At 39.3% G+C, this 27,821-nt stretch overlaps 1 long non-coding RNA gene across 2 annotated transcripts in view; it reads left to right on the top strand.

The window, feature by feature from the left end:
- The window catches only part of LOC113989315, a 137,071-nt gene that overhangs the window by 69,838 nt on the left and 39,412 nt on the right, over window positions 1-27,821 (top strand). For both annotated transcript variants that reach the window (XR_005563573.1, XR_003541204.2), the window contains exon 2: window positions 1,923-2,030. This is a non-coding gene — a long non-coding RNA (uncharacterized LOC113989315). The remainder of the gene's footprint in view (window positions 1-1,922; window positions 2,031-27,821) is intronic.

The raw sequence follows: 27,821 nt of genomic DNA, 5'->3' as shown, positions 1-27,821 counted from the left end.
CTTGACACAACATTAGACCATGAATTAATATGTAAGTGCCTAGAAGAGTTTCATAATTAAGTTGGCATTGTGATTCCTTTGGGCCTGTCAACTGAGTGACTTATCCCAGGCCCTTTCTTTGGAAGGCAAATCAACAAAGGTCTGTGAAATGCGAACGGGGTGTTCTGCTCTTTGTTGTGCCTCTGCCTCTGCAAGTAGAGTTATGGACAGTTTGTGTGCACATTGGTGAGATTCAATTACATGCGTTACCTCCCATAAACACTTTAGCTACACCTCCTTCTTCCCTTCCCCCTGCCACAAACTTGAAAGAATGAAGAACTGGGATCTTCCAGTCTCCGTTGTTCTTAAATATATGTAAGTCCTAAAAATTACTGCATGCTAAAAAGATACTGTCCAGAAGTGCATGTATGCAGATGTGCTGTCACAAGTAAATTCCTACATTAACTACTTTGCCTATTTTGCCACTTACATTGCTGAGAATAAAGCCTGGAAACAGTTTCCCTTTGTCAGGCAAGAAGGCAAAAAAAAAAAAGCAATAGCTAAGAGGGAACCCAGCAGATTCAAGTCCTCCAAATGCTTTTCAAATAGATTTAGAGGGAAGGGAAAGGCTGGCATGCTGGAAGCCAGGTCCCTATGATACACAGCTCTGTGGTATCCCATGGGCCCAATGACTAGAGTTTAACTCCATGCAGCCCCATGGAAAGATTTTAAAACCTCCATGTCACGTACTAAGGGAGTTTGATTATGGACTTTAATGTGTCTTGTTCCACTCTGAGGAATGTAATCCCTGGCACTGAATAACTAAAAGACATTTGGTAACTACAAAGGTATTTCCAAATGGAAATCTTTATGTTCTGGAAAAAAACAATACGGCAACAACAAAAAATGATGAAGAAAATGAAGTAAAACCACTGCAGCTTAGAAAATGGGACCTATGAGTTCATTTAACTTGATCCACTTGATCAACTTACATTATGCCTGTGTGGCATGCCCCGGTTTCCATCTTGTACATTGGATTCCCATGTGTAATGTTATCTGCTAGGACCTGCCTTTCTCAAAATTTAAAGAGGTTTCCATAAGACCTTCCATCAAATGCCGTTGCTCCTCGTATTTTAAATAACAACAAGGTGGGACAGGACAGGCCCATGTTTATAGCTGGAGAAGCAAAGATTTAAGAGATTGGCCAAGGGTAATAGAAATTTAACTGAGAGGTAAATAACTGAGGATCTAGGGAAATGTTCTCCAGTGGTCTCCTTTACAGAATGTAAAAAAATTAAGAAGAAAAGAAGATATATACTTATTTATTTATAGATTCTTTTTGCTAGCCCAGATGTATGTGAGCAGCAACATTTTTCAGCAGTTGCTTATATTCTATAGCAGCAAGTAATAAGGCACAAGAAAATGATTTGCTAAGTAGTAGGAGGAAAGGCCAAACTTGTTAAGGAAATAATGTTACTTTCAAGATTCTCAGGGGATATTAGAAACAATGGAGAGTAAAACAAATATTAGAATTGCATATAAAAGTACTTGACATAGAAAATGTCTATCAGCCCAAACTGCATTTCTGCAAAATGCTGTGATGTTGCTCTATTGGCATGAATACAAAAGGAAACAGGACTAAAAATGCCAGCTATTAATTTTATTGAGAACTCAAAGAACAGAAAAATGAATAGGTAAATTAAATTGTAATAAGAACTGAAGAAATGGCAATGCATTTATTTATTAAAGCCTGTTAAATAGCAGAACTTTTATAATTAAAGTGACTCCCCCTGCATCTAACAAGAGTGCAAATGCAGTGCCACTGCATGCAGTTTGTGTAAAAGTATTCATGGATATGCCATGCTCTTTATCCAGACTTTCCATATGGAAGCTTCCTACTTGTGTCTGTTAACACAGTTTCTACTTTTCTTCTCTTTCTGCAGGTTCTCTATTTTTATGCCACAGCTGCTGTAACTGCTCAGTAATGCTTCAGCCATGAGCTTCTACAAGGTCTCCTCTACGTGAGCAAACACTCTTGGAAACTATTTCTGGTAATGGGTGGGAACAGAGAACAATATGGTGGTGTCCTTTCTTTGAAGAGTTTGAACAATGAATGTGAAAATCAAGATTCAGATATGTGTGCTGTGCTTCTTTTAGGAATATTTTAATAACAGCTGTTCTTCTTTAAGGAATATTGTCCCATCCCCTGACAAAACAGAGGATTTCATCCCATCCTTCTCTGTTCACAAACTAACACTGTTGTCGTAAGTGTAAGTCTGTCTTTGCATGTAATTTCAGGCCTTAGAGTAAGGTGGGCAGGCAGTAGTGATGAGACTGCATTGTAGGGTTGGTCTGGGTTTTTGGATGTTTTTATTTTGTTGTTTGTTTTGTTTTGTGGGGTTGTTTGGAGTTTTTGGTCTTTCTTAGCCTTTAGTTATCAGGAGTCCAGAGCTGGTAAGTGAAGTAAGACAAGTGTCAGTTATCTCCTTTGCTCAGACTCAGGTTGATGCAGATGCCATGTTTTTGGTGTGAAGAGCAAGGGTTTACCACAGAGCTATCAAAGTATGACTAAGATGGAAGTGGGTAGGACATAGAAAGCAAGCTGCCCTCATCCCTGTACACCTTCCATTGGCCAGAGGTGTCAAGCTGCGTATGTGGCAGGGGTGACTGCACACCGTGAGATAACTTCCCAAAGTCAGAGAGTGCAGGGCAGAAAACTGACTTGCTGAGTTGCAATCTGCTTTTGGCAGAAAAGAAATACACAGCACCCCTTGCTCAGAGCAGATTGTACAGTTACCTTTTAGCCTTTTGCTAGTTGTTGACTGTGTTCGTTCTGTTCACGCTCCAATACAAGGACATTAGTTCACAACTTCCTTTAATGTTAAATACAGAAGTTTAAAAATAGAAGGCAGATGCGAGGGTTCCATAAATACATTATAATTAATCAATTATATAAAATATATCTACTATATAAAACATTATGAAAGGATTATTATAATACAGATGTCTTTCTGCAGAATCTTGGAGACTTGCATTTCCATTTTTTCTACAGGAGGTGGTCTGACTTTCAGGACAAATATTAGTCATTAATGGTAAGTTTTGTCATGGATATGATGGAATCATAGAATGGCTTGGGTGGAAGAAGGAAGCTTTAAAGATCATGTAATTCTAACCCCTCTGCCACGTACAGGGACACCTTTCACTAGATCAATTTGCTTAGGGCTCCATTCAACTTGTCTTTGAACACTTCCAGGGATGGGGCATCCACAACTTCTCTGGACAAGCCCTTCCAGTGTCTTACCACCCTCACAGCAAGGAATTTCTAAAACTACTCTCTTTTCAGTTTGAAACCATGTCTCCTTTTCGTCTTTTCCTGTCACTATGTGCTCTTGTGATGGAAGAATAATACGTATTTAAACCTACAGCAAAACTGTTTATTTAACATAGGTGGTTCCACAGTTTCTTTCTTTGAAGTTTGATTCTCTTTTTACTTGAATTGTTTTGTTGTTGTTAACTGCTGGCCTCTATTTGTTAATATATAAGCTGCTCTGTTTATTTACCTGTGAACTGCTTGGTAATTTATTTTGGATGTAGTATTATTTTTGTATTACATGTTGAGCCAAATACTGCTTGGCGATGAACTGCTTACACTGTTGGAATGAAGCTGACTACCCCAGCTGCAGTGTGGCTTGGAATTACTTCTTTTCTCTGACCAGTGCACATCAAAGAGAAGCAATGGCAATGGTGCACATGAGTTCGTTAGTTTTTGGCCCATGGTGCTTTTCAGGTTGTGACAGAGGGACAGTTACATAGGAAGTAACAGTGTAAACCCAGTTCTGTTTTTGAACACTGAATGCTTTTCTTATCTTTTTTTTTTTTTAATTGTATCCACTAAAAGGAGAAAATTATTGTTGTTTGGTGTGCTTTAAATCGACATCATCTGCTATTAAACAGCTACAGTGTTGCTTCAAAATTGAAGAAAACTGATGCCATTTTTAAACTGAGATGTTACATTCTGAGGAAAGAAATGGATAATTCATTTTATGAAACTCTTTCTCCTTGGGCTTCAATTTATGTTCAACTTGCATTCGCTTATGGCTGTGAGATGGAAGAGGAAGGAATGGCCATAAATGCTTTTGACAGTTGGGACAAAGGGTTGCAAGGGTGGGAGCAGGGGAAAACCTTCCTGGAACGAAGATGACATGCAAACCTAAAGCCTGAAGTGTCATCCATAGCTGATGGGATTATTATAGGTTTGGTTTGCCCTTTGCTGGGGCAGCTACCTCCTGCACCCTCAGGAAGGAACTGCAGCCCAATATTACCAAATCAGGGCCATGCTCTACTTGAACCGTGGTGTGCCTCCCCACATGCGGTGCATCTATAACCTGTGGCTTAGCCAAGATCCTATCTGTCAGCCAGTTTCCTGCTGCTCTGGGCCAAGAGTGAAAAAGGAGAATTTTTTGGCCTATGTGTTGGCAAATGGGTGCTGGTGTGCTGTACCCCAAATCTCAACACCTCCAAAGCTGACATGTGTATGGAGCTGCCCCTAAGCCTGGCCATGAGCTAAGCTATACACTCAGCTGCTTCCTCTAGCTTGTGATAATGAATTTTCATCACAGTGGAATTTAGAAAGGAATTGCTCTGATTCTAAAGCTCATTGGTTGCTAACAATAATAACAATAAAAAGAGCCATTTCTTAAGGACTAAAAACTAATCAGTGAATGTGTAGTTTCTGTGTCTCCTGCAGGTTCTTGTCTTGTGGGGCTGCCAGACCGCCTGAGTCATGTGACTGGCTGTCTGATTTCCGACTCAAGCTTTTCATTTCCTAAATGATAACGGATAAAAGATAAAATCTGGCACACACAGGTAATCTTTGCCATCTTAATATTTGTTAAGCTTTTTGATTTACTGAGAAGTTAAAGTCACTGCAGGTCACAAAACCTGCACATTAGATCTGCTTCATAAAACACTGTGAGTGAATGCTTTAGTCATTCATTTCACCATCTTTAAACCAATGTAGCTGAAGAATTGTACCTCCAATTTATAAATCTTTCAATTTATTTCTGATTCCAGTTTATAGGATGGGACTATATCCAGCTTTTCCCAGCCATTTGTGCATAGCTAGAGAAGAAATCTAACATATTTCTTGCATAATGGAGACTTGATCCAGCTTACATTTGTTAAATCATCCAAAAGGAAATATTCTCACTAGGAAACTTTTGCACACAGTTAACATATCCAATCTGACCTATGTTTTAAATTTCTGCTGTTCTTCTGCACATAATCTCTCTCTCCCTCCCCACCCTGATACACACACTCACCCCTTCATTCCATGAAAGAGAAATATGATTAACACAGTATCTCTGTCTCTGTTTTGCACATCTGCTCCCCACCCTTTTTCTGAAGGAGAGATACGATCCACAGAGAAATCAGAGATGATCTGAACCATTTTGGATACCTACTGCTATGGGACGTGTGGAGGCCCATCGGTAGCTCAGGTTTCACATCTGCCAGCTTTTCAGAGGATGTGATCAAGGGCAGAAATAAGTGCATGATGATGGTGATGATGGTACCATGGAAACTGGTGTGAAGGAAATGGGATCCCTCCTCCCGGAAACATGTGCCCCATAGCCCAAGTCAAGATCATTTGTATGTAGCAGTAAGGCTAACACAAAGGAAAGTATATTGTAAATAATTCATTATTTAAAAAAAGGGAGCCTATGTCTTTAAAATACAGCATCAGAGTTACAATCTACTTTAGATTTGGGCATGGTCTTTGACCTTGGAATGCTGACAGAGCAAAAAGGAGGGAAATGGATCAAAGAGTCTGTCAGACAAGGTGAGAGATACTGAGCTTGCCTCTGATTTCACACCAACATGCGGTGGTGTAACTCCATTGCCCTCTGTAGATTTATGCAAACATATGGAGAGAAAAACCTGCCCCAGAATGATTCAGTACCAAAATAGACCCTTCTTTTCTATGGCAATGCAAAAGCCTTACAGGAGGAACACACAGGGTTCCAAAGGGCAAAATTCTGGCTTGGATTAATACTACTTCCAGCCACCCCAATGCAGAAACTTCTCTCCAATTAGCTGACCTTGATGGATAAATTCCTCCTTTTGATCTTCCTCCAACCTTTCCCATATTCCATCTCTTCTTCTCCTTGATCCTCCGTATAAAGTCAGACTGTCCTTCCAACTGCGATCAGCAGAGCCTTTAGCCAGTGCATAGCTCACTCTCCAAGGACTCCTGATGCCAGGGGCTGCTTTCATTTTCTCTGCATATACTTTTCAACAAATTCAAAAGACCTTATTGGGAAAAGAATAAAATACATTTGTGTGTTGTGATGTATCTGCTAAACGGTGTATGCTTTTCCCCATGCAGTTCTCAAGGGACTTTTAGGCACGTTCTGTGGTCAGAGCACATGGAATTGCTCTGATATATTGTTTGCGTAGTGCAATATTTTTCTGAGTATCAGATCCTAAGAGAGAATTAGGAACACACATAGTTTTTGGAGACTTCCTGGGCTGAATGAGTTGTTTTCAGACTGCTGTGTTCAGAGTCTGGTTTTGCCCTTACAGTGCAAGGCAGGTAAGTGTTTGGCCCTCACAAAGAGGTTCAGAGCACTTCAGTGAAGTGCCTAGGCTCCCTCCCTTGCCAGTGCAGCTAAGAGAGAGCAATTCATCATGTGGCATCAGTCAGACACTTTGGGAAATTGGTTTTGGGATGAGGCATTCAGCCCAAAGTTCTTCATGTATCTGACTTGGTCTGATCAGCCAACTTTCTTTGGATACTGTGCAAACATCAACAAGTGGTAGGCTTCAAGTGCAAACTAGAAAACACTGCTTGAACTGTGAGAGTTTCAGCAGCTCACAACTCAGTCCTCCTCTTGTGGGAATGAGAATATTAATGGAAAACATATAGTCAGTGGTAGAGATAGGAACAGGCATCTGAGAGTCTCTAGCTTTCAGATTAGGACCTATGTGTCAGAAAAAAAATTTCATCTCTCTGGATGGGAAGAAGGAGGGAGTCAGACAGAAACTTCAAGAAATCTCATGGTGGAATAGAGAAGTATGTGTACGTTTGCACTAGGACATACGCGAGGTAGCTATTAGACATGCCAATACCAAGTGCTTTTCCCTGCTGAATTGCCTGCTTGTGCTATAAAACCACTTGCTGTTTTCTTTTGTCCCTCTAACATCCAACAAAAAGACATTTTATTTGAACCTCCAAATTTACCTCCGAGCGGTTTATCTAAGGAAAAAACCCCTGAGAGATGTGGCTGCACATGCACGCAAGGACAAGAAAGCAGGAAATGTACCAGCTGCTGGGGAAAAAAGAGAAGAGTGCTTGTAGTCCAGGAAGGACTCTCAGTATTTCTTTTCCATGTATTTATTAGTTGACTGCTCTTTGACATCTTTCCCCCAGACACTGTTTCCACTAGATTTTCTACCGATTTAACAGCAAACAATTACCCTTTCCCCGGCTTTGAAGCTATTGTTCCTCATACACTCCTGTTTTGGGTTCACAAAAACATTTACTGTATTTTTTATTAGTCTTAGGTCTCCTGAGTTCTCCCATAAGTTTTCGTATTCTTCACATTTCAGATAACACGAGCCAAATTTCTATGATCCTGGCCTCAGCTTCTAATAAAATATCTTTTTCCCCAAGGTGCTGGGAAGAGAGTCATATCTGGGGTGGAATCATGTAAAATGAATTCATTTTTTGCATGTCCTCAACCTTAGATCAGGCAGCATTGTCTCATGATGAGTTTTGTTCTTTTTCTTCCTGAAGCCACAAGTTGCCCACTACCCTATCTTGAGAAAGTTAAATTCAGCCTTGACATTTGATTATCGAAATTCAGCCCTGCTTTCCCTGAAAGGTTTGTAAATATGACCTTACTTTTCATTGCGTAACACACCCCCAACTCAGAACCCGTTTTAGATTTGTTGCAAACCCTCCTCATTAGTTTTAGTAGAGCAGGTGTTGTGTTGAGCATGGGACCATTGTTCATCCTGTTGCTTCCTTCTCTTGCTCTCTGCCTAGACAGTGGGTAGGTGGTTCTGAAATGGACTGCTGTGGGGTGGGCGCCAAGGGTGCTGTGGGGTGGGCGCCAAGGGTGCCGTGGCCCCCTCTGTTCCTGGGTTTCTTCCCACTGTGGGGACAGGGAGGGCTGGTGTGTTCCCTGAAGAAAAACTGCTCTGCATCTGACCTGCACGCACAGATTGGAGAGGGGAATTGTTGCTGGTTCCATCAAGCTGGATCATATCTTGAGGCTGAAGGCTTGGTATGTCTGTCCCTTCCCATGGCTTGGCTTTGCCAATGACATGCTGGGGGCTGATGTGGGCATCTGGAATGCTGACATATCACTTCTGTGAAATGTGTGTGGCATCCCTGAGGTGAGGATCTTTCGGAGTTAGCCATCAGGTAAAGTACTCTGTCTTAACATACAGGACTTTTTGCTAATATTTCTCAGTTTACTGAAAATAATTCTTGGCCTTCATAAACCAAGATTGATACTGATTTTTTCCCAGATATTTAGTTCTATTATTTTAAAGAATAGAATTTAAAGAATTTAAAGAATAAATTAACCAAAGGAGGATTAAACAAGTAGAAACAGTGCTACTCTGGCTTTCTTAGAGAATTTAGGATAGAGCACTAGATGCAGGCAGGAAGATTTAACTTAGATTTTCACACTTTAAGGTATAAATCTTGAAGATGGAAAATATCTTGGAAAGTCCTGTGGCTGTGTTTTAGGAAAAGGCATTCATCCATTCCATTTCACACAGCACAACTTTTTATGTTGAACCAGTTTTTCTGAGCTCCTGGTGACTTTCACTGTTAAATGATTTCCGTACTCTACCATCTCAAGGTTTTCTCTCTGCTAAAGCATTTTCAGGGACTCCAGTCATCAGTAAAATTACCCATTTAACTTCTTCACATAAATGAATGTTTCTGGCCCCCAGAAGAAAAAAAAAAAAAAGGCTATGTGTTCATGCAAGACCTTTACAGGTAGCTTTCAAGTCCTTTGTTTTCTGCTTGGTCTTGAGTTGTCAATGTTACTGTTCATTTGCATTTCACATCTCTGAGTAAGACAATGTCCTCAGGGTTCTGACTCGTTATTGGATGCCAGAGCTACAAACTGAGCTATACCTTCATGTTCTATTGTATTTGATGGGGGATTCTCAGCAGTGCTGTGTCTCTTCCTGTTTGGAGGATATCTCCTTTGCTGACAAAGTTTGATACCTGCTGGTGATCAAGGTGTATCACAGAGTTAACCCTGTTCCTGCCAAGCAAAACGCTATTGTACTGTTCCAGTTCATTTGTATGGGAGGGGCCACCATGGTTAAAGGAAAGTGTGGGGAACGGATGCCTGTCCTGCAGAGACTTGTAGCTGATGGATTATAATGGTTTGTTCCGGACTTCCTTTCACTGGCAAATTTAAACAGGAAAGATTTTATTAGTCACTGAGCTATAGCTGTTTGGAGGGCAAACTTTGCTATACTGATGCAAGGACCCTCTCTGCTGTGGTGCTGGTACTCAGATGAGCAGTTTCGTTAAAATGCAGTTCTTGCACCTTCATACCTGAAGGTGAACAAGAGCTATTGCACTGTGGGATATAATAGCAGAATATGTTCTAAAAGTCTGACAAGGAATTGTTAAAATCAACATAATTTTGTTACAGGCTCGCATGCCTGAAAGAGGTCTGTTAGAATATAAGTTTACTGAGATGCAGGAAGTCTGTGAAGAACCGGAAAAATCACTGTTGAAGGAAGGCGATGGAATATTTTTGCAAACTTTTTTTTCTCTGTATACATTGAGATGTTATGGTTGGTGGGCTTTTAAATCTCAAGCAATAAAGGACTCATTTACAGAAATTTCAAATTAGTAATAGACTTCCTCTTCATTTCTCTAATAGACATTTCTTCACTTAGTCTGCTGTATATTCCTCAGAATAGTTCTTAGCTTTCATAAACCAAGATTCATAATGAATTGTTTCAGATATTTAGTTCTGCCATAAAAAAGAAGAACATTACTTAATGGAAAATCAGATAGGCAGAAACAATATTGCTCCATCTTTCTGCCTAATTAAGGTGAATATTTAGTTCCACCCAACTTTTATATGCATGATATAATTTAATTGTTTTTTTTGCTAGAAGAACCCAGGGAAGAATGTATGTTGTTTGTTTACAGAATCACTATCATTTCCTCAGTTTCTATAATTATTTAATAATAGTTAATTCTCAGTTCCAGTGAGCTGCCAGTTTGCTTGCTCTACCTCTAGGACAGCTTCCACTGTGAAAAGCAGCTGAAGCAGAGACTGAGTTTGCTGATTTGTTCCTGAATATCTTAAGGAATCAAGTCACTGCTTGTAGGATAAGCCATTTCTCCTGATAGTGTTTTGGAACGGGATATATTTACAGAAAAAGCCTTTGGTTTCCAAACACACAGAAATCAAATTGCAAGACTAGCCTGGACTTTGCCCTGCAGCTGTCTTGCTCTGACGTGAAGCTCATCGTTTCTGTCCTCTGTGCAGCAGGCATGTGTCTCGTTGGAGTAGGGGTAGTATTTCATATGCTGTAGTAAATACACTATTTAGGAAAAAAAGGGTGAAAGAGAGGCCTTTGAAGGTGTCTGTAGGATGCTTTCTGTGTCCTCTTTGGTGTTATATCTTGTGTTTCCAGACTGGCAGGTAACCCTCAAGACACTCCTTTTGGTCTCTCCAGCCCTCTAACATCACAATCCTTTGGATCTCTTTTATAGCTTAGCTATTTTGCTGTATCCTTTCTGGATCCTTTTCTTATATTTCACTTCTCTTTCCGCTTATCATCTTATATCTATTGCCCAAAGCAAAATTTTGTATTTCACCCAGATCCTCCCTTATTTTTATTTCTTATGGACCTTCCAGAAATACAGGCCTATAACCAAGCATCATTGGTTCAGGTGTCCCAAGGGACTTAGATATTTTTTAAACATCCTTTGATTAAAAAAACCAAACCAACCAAAAAAAAATCCCCACAACAAAAAAACCCCAAACAAAACCCCAAGAACTTTTGTATCCAGATGAACCTGATTAAAAAAATCTCCATTCAAAACTCCCAGTTCACCACTTTACCATGTTTCATTTGGTTAACTTTTAAAATGAGAGGTACTATGATGTTTTTGTGTCTCTTATGTCAACTAATTGTTCCACTGGGGGTGTGGAAAACCTTCCACAATAAGTTTTGTTGAAAATGGTACATTTCTGTAAGAAATGTAACGGTTCAATTTTCCCAACAACAGCAGTTCCTCATTTGATCAGAGAGCTCAGGTACCCCAGGGTGAACGTTATAGAGAAGCTTGGGATGGCCCTGCACAAGGTTACGCATGTGCTGCGCTTCACTACAAATTAATAATGTCAGGTGTGTTGCCCTTGAGAAGTGGCTACACATGTAAACAGATTTAAGAACATGCTTCTAGTTGCACTTTCTTCTGTTAATTCATAAATTCACGCATTCAGTAAGTGTTTTGGTTTTTTCCCCTGGATTGTCCTATCATCACCCAAATTATGATCATGTTAATTTTAGGTTCTTGTAATATAGTTGCAATTCTAACAAGATTTTGTTTTTGTAAGCAAAATCATATTTCTGTAGTATAGTAGAAGTAGTTGTGTTGCTAACAGTATGGGTTGTGTGCATATTTTCCAGGATAACAAAGTTTCTAAAACTGTAATGTGATTTGCAGGTATTTTCCTCATCTTTGAAAAACAATTAAAATTTAAAAAGTACTGTATATACAGTCCACATTTTCATTATTAATTTATTGTTTGTAGTAAGTTTAACCCTAATCCAATGTTTGTTAAAACTGGACAGGATTTATTAAATTGGTTCAAGATTATCAAATATGTGCAGATCTTTACATATATTACATTAATTCCCTTTCTAAATATTTGCAAAATTTATTAAGTCTTTGTAAGACTTCTAAAAATGTTACATGATGCTCAGATTTGCCATATTCTTAACACTGTCAGAACTCACTGATTATAAGAATATCTGAAAAGAGCATCTGAAAAATGAAACATCATAGCGTGGTGATTCCAAAACAATTTTGAGATGTTGTATTTAAAAAATGAATTTTTGTAAGGGAAAACTCCTTTAGACATTTCACCTTCTTTTGCCAGAAAGAGCAACATCTTCTTCACAGATGGGGTGAACGCGCAGCTACTTGTGTACTCTGCTTTTTGTCCTCCCTGGTATAACTGGGAACTTTGCCAACTCCACAGTGCAATTTAGTCAGTACTGCAGCCCCAGTGAGCCTTTCTGGGCAGCATCCATACCAATGTGTTTAGTAAGGGCATTAGATTCAGAATTTCTACGGAAATTTGGATTAGTAATAGTTAGGCATCTTGCACTGAGTATGAAAACTCCAAGATGGTACAAGTCACCAGGAATTTTTCAAAATCTTAATATTATTCTTCACGTTTCTCAATTTCTTCTCTGCAAGATAAGGAAGAAGACACAATCCTGTGAGTTGGGGCAGGTGGCGTGGAGATGAGCTGATCATTGCTTATAGCATTTTTAGGTACTGTATTGATCACGTAAACGCCTCCTAGGTAAAGTAGATTTTTTTGCCTTTAACAAGACATTTTCGGTGTAGGGAATATTTTACTTCAAAGAAAGTGTTCATTTGGAAGTTTCACTGAATGGAAGAGTTCTTGATGTTTACCAAAGTGTGAATGTTCAGTTTAAGGTTTTGTTCTTTCCCTTGCTCATTCTTCACAGCAACATTTATCTTTTTTTTTGCTCATAAGTAAAATACAATCAGTGATATCCAAGAGGTATTTTCTCAGGGGAAAAAGACGCAGCTATTTAGCAGCAAAAACAGCAAAAAAAGATAAATGTAGAAACTGCACATGTCAATGCTTCAAAAGATACATTTCCTATTAATAACTTAGTAATATAAAATATATTTATTTTTATTTTACATTAATGTAAAATGAATATAGACATTTTCTAATTACTTTATGGATATATTTATTCTGTCAGTTCACTCATGCTTTCAGTTTACCTTCACTTCACCCCTGAAATTGATACTCCCCTTGTGCAGCTCGATTAGGAAAGCCTGTGTGAAGGTACACAAACACTAATAATGATCACTTGGAAGTTTGCAAGTCTGTTAAGCGAACAAGTTCACTCTTCAGCTTACCCAGAAAAAAACCTTAGTCCTAGACTTTGATGACACAAAACCGTGGTCTAGCACTGATGGTGCTTTATGTTGTGACCTATGCCGAAGGTCCAGCCTAAGCAGGACTTATTAAGCTGCAGTGGTTGACACTTGGTGTGGCACAGCCTTCACTGGGCACAGCTGAGAGTGCTGCTTGTGATGCTTGTGAAAACACCAGAGGTGATGCTAATTTTCCAGATGAATTTTGCAACCCAAACTTCCCCTGGTGGTATAAATAAGAGGAAACCACGTTAGGAATCCTGAGAACCAACCTCTAGAAAGTAAGTTCTGGCTTAATAGATAAATGATTGCTGTGAATAGTAGCATGCCACATTTATTTTCTCAACAGATCACAAGAAACATGATCCCAGAGACTGCTAGAATGCAAAGCTAATTTTCCTTTTTGTAATATTCCTTTTAGACATCTCCGTGTAAATACACAATGCATTTATCTGAAGTACACAGATATGTGTACTTCATAGGGAAATATGTTATGGCCAAGATCATTGTCTGATGGAAACTAGAATAGGATTATGGAATTTCATTGGAACCATGGCAATTAACACTTCTATGGGTATCAGTGTGAATGCTCTAATTTTAAGTCTGTTTTCAGTTGTATTTAACCTTTGGGTAGGCTCATTACAGTAGGCATTGTTATAAATCTTTTTCTGAGCTATTCATTTAAACAGCCTTCCACAGAGTATGTGTGCATTTTGCTTTGGGCAAAGAAATCACACACTTAACATTTCTGTTCTGAACTGTATCTTAAACGAACCCTTTTGTAGTTAGAAAATATGTAATTAAAGCTGTAACCGAGCAGAGCACTTAAATGTATGCTTAAGAGTCTGTACAGTCTTATGGGTCTATAGACTTTCTGGGTCTATTTACTAAGAATATATTACTCCTGACCTAGCCTACATATTGTTTTTAGGCAGCTGGTACCATGGTATGACAGTTCTCTTGCAAGGGCATATTTTATCCAGCTGTGGGAAATTCTGATGTTTTATTTGAAGCTGTTGAGAATTCCTGTCAGTCAAACTGATGATGAAGAGGCCAAATTGGATAACAGCATGGTCTTGAGTTTTTTTTGCATTGGTCATACAGTTAGATAATTTGGAATGCATTTCTGCCTATGAAGCAACTGACTGGAGTCTTTGTTGAAGAACCAGAGCTTTATTTCGAGAAAGGTGTGGAGACATCTCTGTGCAGCCTCGAAGAGTAAAGTGGTCAGTCCAAGGAGTGATGGCAGAGCCAAGATCAGTATGTAGGGTCCAAAAGCAGTATAGGAGGGAAAGTTAGGGTTCTAGACAGGGAACCACCTGCAAGCTAACTTCTGAGACACTTCCACCAGCTGGTAGGAATTGCAGAAAAGGTGGTTTGTTTGGAACTATGAACTATGATAACAATTCACAACCACTGTTGTAAATGAGGAATTCAGAGTCTTTTTACAGATAGAGAACACTGTTCTCTTAGAGAGGAGGAGAGGAAGTATCACTTTCTCACAAAAACCTCACAAAAATTCAGTGACTGTGCTCTTGCACATGAAGAGGAAGGATGGGTTCTAGTTTATTCATGCAAGGAAGCATTTGGGGTCACATTTTTTTACATCCCAAGAGCATGTACAAAGCAGCAAGTTTCGAGATTTTCAGAGGAAGAAAGCCCAGCGTTTTTCATCTCTCTTGCTGGAACGAGGTTGTCAGTCAGTTGAGAACTGAAGATACGTAGAGTCAGATGTTGTGGTCCATAAGGTCACTCCTGTGGGAGTGAGAAAAATCAGTGAGACTGTGATTTATAGTAGGTAATTATTGACTTGTATCCAGAAACTATTCAGAAGGAAAGGCTGAGAGCCTTAAGCCTTTCCTCTTCTAGCTGAGTAACTTAACCAAAAGATGAAGCATCAGATATTTCTGGCCTCATGATTCTTCCATTCCTGACTACATTGCAGTTTCAAAGTCTTCTATAGCTTCATGGTCTGTGCACTCTTAGGGGATTTGAGTTCAAAAGCCTCAAGCTAAAGTGAGACCCAATGTTTTGACTTCACATTTAGACACGTGCTGTAAGTGCTAGACTATTTGGCAAGAAAAAGGCACCATCACTAGAGTGAATGAGTAATGAGTATTTGGAATATACCTAACTTCTCCAGGGACTTACATGCTGGGTTTTGTCTTTCCTAAATCCCAAACAGCTTTAAGTAGAGATGCCCAGGTGGCCAGCTCAAGAAAAGATAGATATCCTTTGGGACATCCTCTGTTGTGCAAATATAGCCATAGTTCTGTGAGTAAATTCCTGAACACTTTGTTGAACGCTGACCTAAAATAGTTCATTGTAGTATCAGAGGAAGCCATTTAATTTCATCCAACCCCTTCTTTATGGAGCCATACAAATTGTTGTTTGGCTAGAACATACAGCCAGAAAGGCAGCTTGTTTTCATTTGAAGGATTTAAAAGATGAATCCACCATTTCATCCAGTTATTTACACTCATGTTAAATTATGTGCCTTATTCCTCAGTTGAATTTGTTTGGCTTTCATTTTCAGATGACTGGAGCACGGTCTCACGGAGTAGCTGCAGTTGCTCTGTACCAGTTGTGTGGGATTAGTTTTTCAACCCAGGCATTTCTTAAAAAGTGCAAATCTCTGTTCTTTGGCTTCTCTGGAGGTCTGTAGCTTTACACGTACAAGTTGTTTACTAGAGCATTCATTTGAGCCAAATATCACATAAACAGTACGTGTGAGTTAAATGGCTACTGGTGGAGTGGGAATTTATTGTTTATTAATTGTTCTTCTGGGTTTGTTAACATTTGATCTTCTGTAACACATTATACAGATACATTTTTGGTGGCACAGCGTGCCCCAATTTAGATAGATCAATTTGGTATGTATGAAAGAGAGCTTCATTTAGTGTCCTTGACATAACTAACCATACATTAATGGGAACACTTCTCCCTAGCTAGACTTACTATTTATTCAGGATCTTAATAGATAGGCTTTGTGCTTAGATATTTGTAATGCTGCTTACCCTATATTTTAAGTCAAAGTGGATCTTTCTGTTGAGAATTCTCTATCTTCTATTTTTTTTAAACTTTTTTTACAAAAGAGGTAAGTGTTTTCATTCACCTTTTGTGACTTACAAGCTATTGAGTAGCACTTTTTGTGTTTGAATCTCACATTATATGTATCATAGCTGATAAAGAAATATTGTTTTCCCTCTCTTCCTAATATCTCTGAAGACACTTAAAAACAAGATGTTTTGACTCACACTGTTAGTCTGACAAAGTATATTTAAAATAACATCGTGAATCTGTTGGAGAAGTACTGAGGTTCTTCTTTCCTACTCATTCAGTGTGATGATTCCCTCTCAATCAGTAAACATCTGAGGGCTGAGCATTAAGAAACACAGCTAGGCTGCTACTAAAATCTAGCAAGGACTATCCTGAGTTGGGTTGAAGATCCCTTTAGCCCAGTGCTTTGACTCACACAAGTAACGCCAGTGAAGTGTGTGCTGCTGAAGGCATGTAGGCTGGGGAGGCCTTCACCTTGCCAGATTTTCTATAGACACATGTATGTATATCTACACACTGCAAGCATTTCCAGAGCTGGGAATTGCATCCAAGCGACGTAGTTTATAGCCCACCTCCCCTCCAATAATTCTGACGTTAGCAGCCTGGAGTTTATCTAATCCCTTCTGGCACCTTTTATGCTTTTGGCCCCCCTGCAGGAGTCCCCCAGCTTAATGGTTGGTTAGATGAAGAAGAATTTTTTTTCCTCTGATTCTAAGCAGCTAAAGAAGGTGAAGCAATTAATTTTGCACACTTAGAGTGGTCCAACAAGCAAACAGAAGACTTGCGACTGCCTTCTATCACTTGCAGATAGCACAGGTCCATGGCCCAAAGTCAGAGTAAGTTTTCTAGGATCAGACTTTTCACTACTGCAAACAGATTTTCTCTGAACTTCTGCTATTCATCACGTGAAGGTGAATTTTAATAGCCTTTCTCTTTAGAAAAAGGTTTCAGAAAACTACTGAAACAGGCCTTATTCTCTGTGGATATTAGAATTAATCAGTACAGCTCCCTCCATGGCCCTGGGCCTTATTTTCCCCTGTGCCCCTAGGTCTAGGAATACACAGAATTTCTGACAGTGAGAGGAGTGGAAGGGACTGGTCTGCTTCCCCTGGGCACTCAAAGAGCAGAATCTCAAACAGGACAGCTGGATTTATGTCCACTCCTGCCTCATCCTTTCCTATTCAGGAACTTCTGTCTTCCTGTAAGGATTGGGTAGTGCAGAGTGAGTCATCCTGGCACTCGGCCACCTGGCAATGCTCCTTTTTTTTTGAGGAAAATCCCCTGGCTTTTGTAGGGCACTCCTGAGACCTAGCACAAAGGGGCCAGAATCTGGCCCAGGAACCATAACACATGCAGCTTACTGAAACTGCTTAACTCTATCCCACAGCTACAACACACCATTGTCTGCCCATCGTATCTTGTGGAAGCTCATGGTGATTTTTTCCATGCATCTTATCCAAGTGTATGTTGTTATCAAGTGCAGCTTCTGTTTGTTAGTTCCTTAGATAAAGGCCTCCCTAAGTCTGATCCACACTCTGCTATTGTGCCTCTTCCTATATCACTGTATGTGGTGCATTTCTTCTTTTATGTCTCTTCCAAGAGTATCTCAGAGCATCCATCCGTCATCTGGTGATAGGACTTGCTCATTGTGATTATTCTTTTTTCCAGAAAAAAAAATGTATGGCATACATAGTATTTAGCAACACTGTACAGAACTCTGCTCCGTATCATAAAGAGATTAGAGTCTCTTAATGTAGTACTGTTTCCAGCTGCCATAGACTGTATTTTTATTAACTGAAAGGTATGTATAGATGTATCCTTTTCTCTTCTGCGTTTTACATCTGGATTTTACTCTTTTTCAAACTTATCCATGGCAAGTTTGCCGGAGCATATGTGTGTGTTTGTGCATACCTTAGCACAGCTAACAGACTGTTTTCAGGGAAGGTCTGATCACATCCTCAGACATACTATACACATGGGAGAGCCCAACGCGAGCGAGTGAGTAGGTTTTTATACATAGGACAGAATGTTTCTTGAAATTTTGAATTTAATAGTATTTGTGGTATATTTGTTGGTCTTGTGTATTTTTGCTTTCTGTAGCAACAAACACTCAGCCATAGACATATCAATATTATTAAAGACTTTCCACCATTTTGAGTGTCAGGATTTTTTGTGAAATACCTTTCATGCTTTGCTTCCCATCTCTTCAAAATTCTAATACGGTGAAACTGATACACATAAGGATATGGTCTTATTGGGCTTGCCCTCGAAGATTGCAGGGTTTTGAGCTTTCTGTGAGTTCATAAGAGGTACAAGTTGGTTTATCTAGGAATGAAGTCACATGCCCTGAACAAGCTCCATCTGGAATGAAAGGCATCAGCATCTGTTTAGCAACACAGGTCGACATGAACACACAAGCCTGGTGTGAGCTCCCTGCCCTGGTTTTTCAGTCAATAACAAGGTAAAATCAATGGAGAAGTGGTAAGGAAAATAATGGGCCATTTTTGAAAATGTTGGGTCTGAAAAGCCAGTGTCTTAAAACATCAGAAATATAAAAATACCAAGGCAGAAATAATCAAAATAAAAAAGTAATTTCAGATATGGAAAAGTCTCATACTGATTTTTAAAATTTTCGTAATGTTGTTATAAGTACAAAGCAAACAAATTTTCAGTAGAAGTAACATGTCAACTTTTAGGAAAGATATCTAAGTTGTCTTGCCTATCCTATTTATATAACTGAAACATAATCAAGTCCTGCAGGCAGCGACTTGAATCTCTCCCTGTTCCTTCCAGTACCTGACACCTGTAAAGAGTGAAGGACCCGAAAATAAGGGCTGCTGTAAGGTATTTCTTTTGAGGCTTTTCTCATTTAAGGTCTGAGTTGATGTCATCCTTGAAAGCCTTTGACTTAGGAGGCAATTAGCAGGAACTGCCAGGGCTTGGTATGTAGAAGAAGCCAGTCATGGTATCTGTAATGTTCTTGAGTAAGCTGTAGGTTTTGTACAGGCTGCGATCTAGCAGGCCCCACAGCATTTGATTAAAGTGTGAAAGAGAGTCAGAGAACTGCACCTAAATGCGTGTGTGGAAGCTGTCTACACCTCCATACCTGTCCGTGAATTAACTGTAGTTCAAAAGTGGGGTAAGAAATCAGAAACAGCATGAAAATTGAAATCTCGACTTCCTTGGATTATCTGATGTTCAGGAATTAAAGAAGTCTGATGGCAATCTACAGCCACATCTTTAGATTTCTCAGCTGGTAGATTTTGCATTGAGAAAGTATTTGCAGAGATGTTTTTAAGAAAAAACCCAATACAGAGATATACTTTCAGTGGGGCTGCCCTAGCTTCTCTTTGAATTTTTGTTTCAGAAAACAGGCCCAAACAGTCATCTCTGAGGAGTTCAAATTCTGGTGTAGAGCAGAAGGGAGGAGATGTGAGTAGCACCTCAAACCTCGCAGCATTTTTGTGCTTCCTTTGCTGTGCATGGTCTGCCACATGCCTGAAGGAATACTGCTTCTCTCTCTACCTGTTTTGTCCCTGATTTACTCAGCAGTTTTACTGTGTGGCCCTCTGGGTTCCTGTGGTCTGTGAGCTTTATAAACTTTTTAAACACTGCAGTTCATACTTGGGAAATATAAGCACAAGGTAAGGACCTAGCCAAGGTATAATGAAACTAAGCATGAGTAGCGAGGCCACCAGCACAAGCCTTTTGGAAGTTTTGATGTTGTGTTCTTTTTCCTGTCTGTCTGTCTGTCTGTAGGCACACAAATGCATGATAGATTAATTGAGTTAAATATATCCCAAAGTTGTTTGAAACAATGCCTATTTAATTTTTTCAGGAGGCTGCACAGAAGTATAGCATTGTACCACAAATAAAAGTGTTGCCACAATGCCTGTAAATCAGAGCTTTAAACTATGTTTCAATTATCCTTCTATTATCCAGCTGGTGTTTAAACATGTTTATTATTCAAATCAGTAGAGAATGTGCTGCTGTTGTGTAAACAACTGTCAATTGCTGAAACAATGATTACAAGGCACCATCTCTTTCAGGTGTACTTAGGGGTACTTATACCTCAACCACTTGTATTTAAATAACATGCAAACACAATGCTTGAGTGACTACTTTCACTCCTGTTTCCAATACCTCGTGCCAATTCTATTACATTAAGAGGGAAATCTATTACATTTTTCATTTATACACATCTGTACTCTGTTTTTAACCATTGTATCATTAGGGCTTGAGTTAATATAATAGATATGCCAGGAGATGCAGTACATATTGAGAAATCCTGTTCAAAATAAAAGCCATTTTCTCTGTATTATTTTAGGGCATTCGAAAGCTTTTATGGAAACAATGCTAAGAAAATTATTTTCTGAAGAGGAAGCCTGGGAAACAAAAGATTTAGTCGTGGAACTCCAACCTCTATTTATTTTGATGTAAACTGAGTACATTACAAGTTGGTTGCTTTTTTTTTTCTTTTCAGGTAGGCATTACCAAAATATAATATTGATGGCATTGAACTGTCTTTTCTGTGCATGTGACAGTATTCGGTATCTTTACAAACACTTACTGCTGGGCAAAGGTAGTTTAACAAGCAGTGTTTGCCAGGTATGCTTTTGAGGCAACTCCCTTCTGATTTGTAAAAAATTGGAAGAAAGAATGTTTTAAAAAACTGCATTTGGGAAAATGTTAATAGAATCCTGCAAAGGAGTAACTGAAGGAAAGATTTTATGCTAATCTCAACATTCTCATGAAGCAAAGATGTAACCACAGTCTTTATCTTCTATCTCCTTAGAGGAGAAAACCTGAAAAATAAAAGCAGACACTAAAAAAAGTAAAAAAAGTGAACATTCCGGCTAGTGACATAGCCATTGCTTCACAACCCCCCCTTCCTCTTTTCCTGTCTTAAACTAAATGCTTAAATATGGAGCTAATGGAAGAAACAAACAGTGCAACACTACCATAAGGATAAGCTGTTGTAGTGTGCTGATAAAATATGACATTCTTTTTCAGAACTTAATAGAGATGCTTTGACTGTTGTTCTGCAGTCAACAAGGCTGGTCTAATTGGTGGCCATGGCAACAAAATCAGGTCATACAGAGGTTCATACCGAGATCAAGCATATGTAGATCTTCTTGTTCAAATATACATAAAGATAAGAACCTTTAGTGAGAGTCCACAGTGAAAGGCTGAAGATGGATGTTCCCACGCACATCTAATGTTACTTAGAAATATTTACCTGTTTGTAATATAATGATGTTTTGCAGAACAGAAATAGAAAAATCCTTCATACCCATTGGAAAACAATAATTTTTTTAAAGTCAAAGTAGGGTGTATGTATGCACATTACTTCATAGCTGTTTGTAATTTACTCCCTGGAGTTTTTAGTGAATCTGACTTATATTTTAGATGTAATTAAGTAATCAGTGGTGTACACTGTAAAATGAATGTTTAGGCTGCTTAAGGTTGAATTTTCACAGCCATAGCAGCTGCGCAGTTATGGCTCCTGCCCCCACCTCCCTTCGTACATCCATCCATTTACAATTATTACTTGAGTTATTTACATAGTTATGATATTTCATAGAAATGAAATAGCAGCTACCTGGTAACGGCTGGCAGCAAATATGCAGTAACTCACATGATTGTATCTCTCTTATTTCCTACTAAGTGTACTAAGGTATACAAGACTTGGGTGGTTAGCTCCCAAGTAAGCTAAGCCTTGCTCAGGGAAATGAGAAGCTACTGGCTGTATTCCTGCAGAATAGAGACTGATGTCTTTAACAGATCTCCTTCCTCTGACCAAGTGCAATGTACCATGATGGAGGCTGGATAGGCCCTCTACAGCCTTTCAGTCTCTCTGTCTGTATTTACAAGTCAGGCTTGTAATAGTCAGAAGTTATAATCTTATGATACTCAGCAGTCTAACAAAAATGTATGAATAGTCTTGGAAAGGTACATCTGGGACAAAGTCCACACCCACACACATCAATGTCTGACAAAAGTCCCCACTGAAAATGCTCCAGCTCTGGGTTCTAAATCCAGTTGTTACACAGATGTGGCAACACATTGTTGGAAAGGCTCTTTGCATGTTTTCCACTCTCTCCACCTTTAACTGACATGCTGAGCTGAGGTGATGCACAACCAGTACCTGCATTCTCAGCTGCATACATTTTCTTTTAAGCAAAAACCTCTACTTTGAGTACCTTTTGCAATAAGATTTTGAATAAGTTGAATAAGGCGTACTAGGTAGAAAGAGAGGAAAACATTTTGAAGTAATTTCCATATCTTCTGGACAGTTGTCCACAGGTTTTGCATCAGGGAAATATTTTACTTATTTCCTGCTTCCTTCTGGTCTTTGCTAAAGATACGCATAACCCACAGATAGTGGGTCTGTGTGCTACTGAGGGAGCCTCCCCTGTTCTTTGCTCAGCTTCTTTTGCCTGATATTATCAGCAAAACCCCATTATCAGCCCCTACCCCACCTTCTCAGCAAAGCTATTTTCTTAGCTACGAGAATATGCAAAAAAATCTGATTTTAGTAATCTGTTCTGCTAAAGGCAAAGATTAAGATTAAGGTTTAAATTTATGGCTTTTTTTTTTTCCTCTAGAGAAGGATGCTCTGGTCTAGTCCCTGAGTGTTCTCAGGTCTTTCCACAGTCCCCAAGGAATGATGTATTTTAGCTCTAACTAGTGTGTGGAAGTTCATTTCCTCTCTAAATCTCTGATTTCTGCATGTACCCAATGCAGGGATTGAAAACTCTCCTTTTACCAAACAAACAGTTTTTTAAAACACATTAAACTCATCTGTGATGTTTTACATTAGCTTAATTTTTTGACATTCTTTTCCATCAGTATAAATTGTTGCTACTTTAGAAGCTACAAGAATAAGCTTTACTCACAGAGCTGAATGACAGGTGCATGTGATTGAATCTTGTCAATAAAGAGAGACTGAACTCTGAAAAAATAAAGTCTATAGGTGAGGTTTGGGGTAGTGATCCACCTGAATATGAAGAAGTGGAAAGGAGAAGTGATGCTGGCATGGATCTGCAGCAAGTTGAGTGATCTTGTGGAAGATCTTGTGAAACGAATGTTAAAAATGTAGGCCCTTAGCTGGGATATGAGAAAAATACAAGGTTTGCATAGACTTCCATGGTGCATGGAAGAGAAGCGACTTGCCTGGTCAGTCAGTTTTAATCTCAGTCATTTCTTCTTTCCTTCAGACATACAGATCTAGGAAAATATTATGGCATAAACCTTACAAATATTCCAGGCTGTAACCCAGTCTCTACTTAAGGCACAGATTGAGCCAGGGGATGAATTTATTTCCAGGTAATGCTAATTCCTCGTGAGGAGTTAAGCAAGCCTGCAAACTCCCTTGATCAAGTATTTCTTTTTTGGCATGTAAGTGTCAACAGGTGTGAATAAGAGTATGGAGGCACAAAGTGCCAATGCTTCATTGCTGGCGCTGAGTGTGGCCTTCACGCGCAAGAGATGACAATTGCAGTGTTGTGCAGTCTGCCCATCAAAACGCATTGTTGCCTGGCACCTATATATCATTCAACTTGTGAGCAGGCATTGTGCCATCAGAACAGATGGTAGTGAGAGAAAGCAGCCAAACTACCACGTAGAGTAGATGCAATAAAGTATAGGTGTGGAGAGTGATTTCCAGCCAAGAACGTCAAAACAGCTCTCTTCTTCTTGAATTTACATGCCCAGAGTTAAGGGGATGGGCAAGCATTTAACTGCTTTCCCAGCTGGATACAGCTCCATACACACACAAAAAGCTTCTACTTCAGCTCACTTCAAGTGAGATTTTGGCCTAGCTGAAATAGGCGGGGTGTTGCAAATCACAGAGAGAAGCATTTTAAAGTGATCTCCACCTTTTCTGGCTCTTCTCTGGAAGTCCCCCTCCATGGAATAGGTGAAAAGAAACTCTCATAACCAATTGTTATTTATGGAAATTTGCAGGGTGCTGTAGAGTACTCTTAGCTTTCTAGTGTAAATGTCTTTACAAAGAAGACCATAACACTTAGAAGTAATGGCATACTTAGAAAAAAAAAAGAAAAAGCATGCAGTGTTTAAAGAGCACTGCATTGTCCCTCTACCCTCTTCTATCTATAGGACTCACATTCAGAAAAAAAAAAAAGGCAATTTCAGATAAAGACGATATTGAAGCATATGGTATCCTAGTCTGTCATACATATTGGGAATGTCCCTTCATGCTAATAAAACAAAGCATTAGTGATATCCTAACATAGGGGAGGAAAAAAAAAGGTTGTTTAATATTCTTCTTCATGAGTCATCCTACTGAAAATTGGATTCTTAAAATGGCACACAGAAGCCCTCTATGTTTGTATCTTTATGCTTTCCAGAGCAAATTTACTTAGTTTATTAATAAAAAGACATTGGGGTTTGGGTTTCTTCAAACCTCAGTTTTTCAAAATTCTGCCTAGGAATTTAAAGCCAGCCCTCATCTACCACTACCATAAAGAACTCAGGCTGAGTTCTGTCCCCATTTTCATTTGCGAACTGTACTGTCTTTGGATTATGACCTTCCTCACACCTGTAGCCTCATTGTTTTCAAGACAAAATTTTACTTCTTTTTTGTTGTTGGCCTGGTTTTGATAGCAGTGTGAAGGAGGAAGGGTGTGTTTCTCTGAAAAGCTGCAGGTGCAGTAATACTTTCATTTAAGTCTCTAGAGCTCTAATAAGCACAGATGAAGGGAAAGGGGATTTTTTTTTCAAAAGGACCTTGTATTCTGTGGTTGTCGTAAGACTGCTTAATGTCTTTCAGAATCAGCCTTTAAAGCTGGCACTGGGTGGAATTTTCTTAGTTGCCAAATGTGTTTGGAACTGGGGTTTGGGTTCAGTCCTATCTGTTGAACTAATGAAGTGAATCTTGGTCTAAGAGGAAGAGTGGGTGAGGGAAAGAAATTTGCCTAAAGAAAAACAAGACATTACTGAAGATGAATTTCTGCATTTTAACTAATTACAGGAGGGTTAAAGGATTGGCAACAGCTGTTTTTCTTTTAAAAAGGTGGAAGTGAAGAGTCCTTATCTTCTCATGGGCAAAATCATTGGACTTTCTTATAGGAAGTTTCTTTTTGCACAGGGTTCTCAAGGGAGAGTATAGTTCCCACTGCTACAGAAAACCTTCCTTAAAGGACACAAGGAACTTTTCAATTCAAAATACTGATACAACAACAGGTGTTTCTACAGTTCACTTATTTCCTCAATATTTGATTTCCTGTTTTTTCTTTCCAACTGTTCTTCCCACAATACCATTTCAGAAAAGCAAAACTGTGTATTAGGTCTTTCTCTTAACTTATAGGATCTTGATAGTTCTGTACTTTAGTGGAGAAACAACTTTTAGTAATGAGTGTGAACAGTACAGTAAACACTTCCTAGGCCTCAGTTCCCCTTCTGCAGAACTCAAGCAAGGATTATCTTTCCTTGCCTAGGGAGACTGTAAATTATTAAGGAAAAAGTGTGTTTAAAATGGGATTTTAAAGTGAGTTAGTGCAGGAGTATGAACCTCCAGTGTAAATTGAGGCTGAAATGTTAAGGAAAATGATGAATAAAGTGATGTTGCATGTGTGTTCATGGTTAGAAGATGTCTTAAAAGTGCACTAGGTGGGACAAAGTGATTCCTAAATGATGCAATTTTGCTACTTAGACAAGGCTTCTGATTCTCTAAAGTGTTTTGATTGTTGGAAGGAAACTGCAGTAGAAATGCAGAGAATTGGTACTATCAGTGTGTGACAATGCATTTATGGCCATTTTCCTAGCTTATCCTATGCTGTCACAAGCCTAACATCTTAATCCACTTTATGTATGTCTAGTCAAATATCACAAAGTCATTGAATGTCTTGGGTTGGAAGGGACTTTAGAAACCATCTAGTTCCAACCCTTTCACTATACCAGGTAGTTCAAAGCCCCATCCTGCCTGGCCTTGAACACTTTCAGGGAAGTGTATATTCTCAGATAGGTCAAGGTGCATCCTGTCTTAGAGATGTTACTTAACTGCATCCATTAAGGGGATAGATACCTGATTTTCCTTCCTAGTCAGTGAAGGACAACAGTCATCTCAGAGAACAATTTGGTTTTTGCGTAGTTTAAATTGTTCCTTAGAAGTTTCTATCTCTGCCTCCAAGGAGACATTGGCAAGAGGGAGCCCAGAGTGACTGTAGCCCTCAGCAAGTGCCTCAGGTACATGATTCTAGACCTGTCATGAAATATAGGCAGTTGTTGTGGTTTAACTTCAGCCAGAAACTAAGCTCCACACAGCTACTCCTCCACAATGGAATGGGAGAGAGAATCAGAAGAGTAAAAATGTGAAAACTTTTGGGTTGAGATAAAAACAATTTAACAGGTAATGTAAAAACTACATGCACAAGCAAAGCAAAACAAGGAATTCATTCACCACTTGCCATGGGCAAGCAGGTATTCAGATATCTCCAGGAAAGCTGGGGTCTATAATGAGTAATTGTTACTTGAGAAAACAAACACCATTCACTCCAGATGTCCCCCCTGCCTCCTTCTTCCCCACCTCCCCCCCCAGCTTTATATGCTAAGCATGATGCCATATGGTGTGGGATATCCCTTGTGTCAGTTTGGGTCAACTGCCCTGGCTATATCCCCTTCCAGCTCCTTGTACACCCCCTATCCACTTCCTGGTGGGCGGGGTGAGAGGCAGAGAAGTCCTTGGTTCTGTGTAAGTGCTGGTCAGCAATAATGAAAACATCTGTGTTATCAACACTTTTTTTCAGCATAAATACAAAACATAACTCCATATTAGCTACTATGAAGAAAATTAATTCATCCCAGCCAAAATCAGCACAGTCATCCACCCAGTTTTCAGACCAAAATCAGATGGGAAGAAGTTACCTTCTCTTTAGGTAACTACTGATGTTGCCATGTTGAGTGAAATGAAGCTGTGAGGTTTGTTTCCTGAATGGTGTGAAATGAAAAGGGCCTTATTCTAGCTGGGGTGAAGGTTGCTGTGCCTTGATGTTGAGTTTGGGTGGGCATGGGTGGGTGACTTCACCTCTGCGCTCCTCTTCCATCCTTTGTATAATTGATTGCATCAGCTGTGTGTAGGAGATTGTGCCTGCCCCGTAAGGATTATTTTGTTTGGGACTAGTAATGTAAAAGCAAACAGACCAATTAAGAAGAAGGTTTATTTTCTATTTAGATACAAGACCTGATACTGTGTTCTGTTTGGATACAATCCTCTGGTTTAGGTAGTTTATATAATTGAAAAAGTTGCCAACTTTCTTTGCCTTTCCTACTTTTTTGACAGAGGGGGTTAAAAGCGGTGTAATTCAGCACTGTCATAAAGTTAACATACCTGCAAGACTCACTGATGTATTTTCTCTGGTTTGTGTTCAACCATTCTTTCCTGTCCGTAGAGGGTGGAGGAAATTTTAGGCACATGTGAGAGTTTTAGGCACATGGTCCAATTTCTCATGCTGGGATGATTCCAGCTTGTGTCTCAGTTAAACTCCTTTTCCAAATAATTGTGACTCCATTTTGAGATATTAGGAACACCCCAGGTTAGATGCAGCTGGGCCAAATG

Source organism: Pipra filicauda, unplaced genomic scaffold (genome assembly GCF_003945595.2).
Source record: "Pipra filicauda isolate LSUMZ 115617 unplaced genomic scaffold, ASM394559v2 scaffold221_size1283894_pilon, whole genome shotgun sequence".
Taxonomy (NCBI): domain Eukaryota; kingdom Metazoa; phylum Chordata; class Aves; order Passeriformes; family Pipridae; genus Pipra; species Pipra filicauda.
Note: the sequence above shows the minus strand (reverse complement) of the source record. Positions and strands in the feature narration are given on the sequence as shown.